This window comes from Megalops cyprinoides, chromosome 1 (genome assembly GCF_013368585.1).
Source record: "Megalops cyprinoides isolate fMegCyp1 chromosome 1, fMegCyp1.pri, whole genome shotgun sequence".
Taxonomy (NCBI): domain Eukaryota; kingdom Metazoa; phylum Chordata; class Actinopteri; order Elopiformes; family Megalopidae; genus Megalops; species Megalops cyprinoides.
In genome coordinates, this window is record NC_050583.1 from 39149205 (window position 1) to 39153027 (window position 3823).

Here is a 3823-nt window from a genome sequence, read left to right on the forward strand (position 1 = left end):
GTCGTTGCTTTTCTGTGCACACTCTATGAATGCCTCTCCGAAAACGACACGCAACACACGGGCACGGTAGCTAGAGGATCTAACGAGAGGGTAAAAGCAAGCATTTCAGCCCCTGATCACCGGAGGAGACGGAGATTTGCGCTGGCTGGAGGACCGTCGGCTTCGGCGCTCTCTGCGAGCCGTTTGCATGCGTCCGCCAGCTCGCGGCAGGTTCCTCGCGCTGACACCTCCATCAATAATGAAAGCCTTGTTTTCCTGTCGCCCTTCAGGGATGGTGCTGTGAGGTCTCTCTTCATCTGGAGCTGCTCCCTTTCCCGTCCATCTCTCCCTCCCTGCACGCCTCCCCTCAGTTTCCAGCCCTCCCTCATTCCCTCCATCCCGCCCTCTCTCTTCCCTTTCCCCACGTGTGTCGCTGAAACAAAGTCTCCCCTTTGCTCCACAGAACTCGGAACTCGGAGTCACATTGAGCATTGAACTCGGAATCCATGTGATGATCGTGCGCATTTGTGTGTCGGTGGTAAACAGACAGCTCTTAATGGGATTATTCGGTTTGGCCCCTGAACGTGGCGTTATGTTTGGGGTTCTTTCTGTATCACAGCACAGCAAACTACTGTAACTGTTTCTTAAACGCGCTCCTTCCTCTGCTGTCTGTTGTCCTCTTTTCAGAAAGCTTGAAATGCCAAAGGAGTTTTACTTCACAGAAATGACCAAAGGAAAAGGACAGATCGCTCATACTCACGCAGGGAGTCTGTGTCCTAGAATTTAGTAAAATGATCATTAATAAGACACAATTCACACTGGTGTCCCCAAGGAGGTCACAGCAGATTTCATTTTGAAAAGTGATATGCACACACAGATGTATGGAAGAAATGCATTTTGTTTCAAACCTGACTGATTGGTGTGTGCTTCTTTTTTAATCAGATGTCAATAAACTCTGTTCAACTTGGATGACTTTAAATAATTAAAAGAAGGCTTATGTTCAAAAAGATTATATATTGTGACAGTCGGGACTTCGCCTCCATGGTTAAAGTTAAAAGTGTAGTCCTTGGTCGTGGGTGTGTAGTCATGTAGTCACGTCTGACTCTCGCAGTTGGACCGCATCCAGTTCATCCAGTCATAAGTGTCCCACTCCTATACACCAGACCCTTGGTCCTGACTAATGGTCTGAGTGAGCATCCAGGGCTAATATAGTAAAAGAGCTCAGCCTTTGGTGCAGGAAGCAGACACTTCGCATTGACAGTTCAGACCTTACCTAGATGAAAGAGAAAAAAAAGTCTTCTCATTCATGATGCCTGAGGCATGCCAAATCTGCTTCAAATGGATATCCAATTAACTGTGCCGCAGACAACCTAGGAATTATTTTCCAGTATATGTATTCCTGTCCTGTAACAAGTAAGTAATACAAATGGGCCGGGCAGTTTGGAAGGATGGGCAGCCAACTTGGATTACGTGGCTCATTGATTTGTTTTGACTCGTAGGCCATCAGTCTCCAAATTAATTGGATGCTGAGGCCTTAATTGTGACCGTTGAGAGCAGGGCACCGGGGGCTGGGTGAATGAGGCTGTGAGCTACAGAGTGCCACTGTCCAGGAGCTTTGCAGTAATGGTAAGTTCTCGTCTCTATAGCTGACCAAAGGTGCTCTGTGCTGGGTGTGGAGCTCATGTCTTGAGGTGGGAGGTGTCATTGACTTAAATTTTTTTAAAGAAAGGGAAAGGGCTTCCGTCTCCCCTGGGGCTAGTCCTGAATGGTTTGCCCACCTACCAGCTCTTGGTTGTATTTGGCTCAGGCCTCAGTGGAGCAAGGAGATGACTGTGTGTATTTTGACCTGCTGTGGTTTGGGGTGTTTTTGATGTGGTGATTAATGTCTCGTCAGACCTTTGGCTTGCTGGGTACAGCCTGTCATTGTACTGTGCAGCCTTAAAAAGCTGGCAGTGCCCCGCTTGCCTTTGCTTTCCACTCTTGTTTGCTCTCCTGATCTGTCCATGTGAACAAGGCTTTCATCTTGTATTTGGTAGACAGAGCTGTGCATGACATCCCAACAAAACAACTGCCGGAGAAAGCAGAAATATTTGCTGTTAAGAGCAAGCACTCTGCTGAATTATTGAGTGGAATATGTGAGCAGCAACTTGGAGATGGAGAAAAGGTTGTTCTTGGTGGCTGCAGGAGGAGGGGGAGTCGAGTGTCCTGAGATCAGGGCAGTGGGTGACAGGAGTGTCCCGAGATTAGTGTTGTAGGAGACAGGAGCGTCCTGAGATCAGGGCAGTGGGCGACAGGAGTGTCCTGAGATCAGTGTTGTAGGAGACAGGAGCGTCCTGAGATCAGGGCAGTGGGCGACAGGAGCGTCCTGAGATCAGTGTGATGGGAGACAGTTTCTTTATTGTACAGAGCTCACATCTGCTTTTGGGCACCTACATGTTATGCAGATCACTGTCAGCATTGGTGTTCAATAGCGTTTAATGCTCCTCACTCTTCAGATAGATAGGAGTCTTGCACGAACCTTGAAGGTATTATTAGACTTAGTGTTGTTAAGGATTGAACTTTTGTGTGATGAGCTGTCTACATTAATTTTGTGATTCTCAAGGGGACATTTTACAAAAAACTGAAATCTTTCCATCAAGAGCCTAAGGAGCAGAACTGCCAATTATTACTGTAGATTTGGTTTATCTTGTTCCAGACTCAAATCGAGACTTTTTCGAGAATTTTCAGAAACTTACATTTAAATTTAGTTGCTTAACAGATGTTCTTATCCAGAGCAACTACATTTTTTTTGTCCATTTACACAGCTGTATATTTACTGAGGCCATTCTGGGTTGCCCCTTGCAAAAGGGTACAACAGCAGTGCCCCAGCACTTTCCATGTCATCAGTTGTTGAATTCACTGAACACATCTCCATTTACACTGGAGCCTTCCAACAGATCCAGTGAAATAGCTGTATAAAAAAAGTTCCTTCTTACCTGTAAAATGTTTGGTTATCCATGTCTGTCAAGGCGCTGAAGAAGATCCCTACAGACAAACAGCAGTATTAAGTCCTTGTTCTGTGGTGAGCCGTGTCCATCTGCCACTCTGTGGTGCCGCCGAGGAGGATCAGTGCAGTGTCATCCTTCACAGCAGGATTTCACACTGCCTCGAAGCCGTTTGGACTGATTCACAAAAAGCCAACACGAGCAGCGGGCATTTCAAAACACGACCCGTCAAATTTAGATTTGTTGGTGGCTTTCTCCTTTAAGCGGTGAACTCGGCTGCGGAATTACGGCTGGCTGTTTTGACCCCCGATGCTAACCAACTGTAAAGCAGAAAGCCCGTGAGTGTTTATATTACCAGCTCCCTCCCACACCTGCATTGGGATGTGATGGCAGCCGCTTGCAAGTTGCTAGCAGTCTACCTGCCACTGGGCCAGAGGATGAGGTAAGGAGCATGCTGGGTGAAGTGTGGTAATTGATGAGAGGCAGTTTTATTTAAGCACCACTGTGCCTCTGCACTGCTGTGAGGGCATAGGTAGGGATCCACATCCCACTGACAAATCCACAGAAAGCCAAACTGACATACACCACGTGGCCATGGTACTGTTTAACTGTCCCAGCATTGCAAAACAGCATGGTTTCTGTCCCCTTATTTTGAAGGACGTATCCTTCCTTACCAAGCCAAGAACTATTATGCATGCTCTGATTCTTATGATGAAACTTAAACGGAGAGAATCGATGGCGCTTTCCTTCTTAAACAGAGTAAAATTAGCCTCAGATGGTTTAGACTTTGTGTGCTCTCCCAGCACCAGCATCCCCTGTAAGCAACATGAATACTTGCAAGCACAAGCTGTATATCTGAA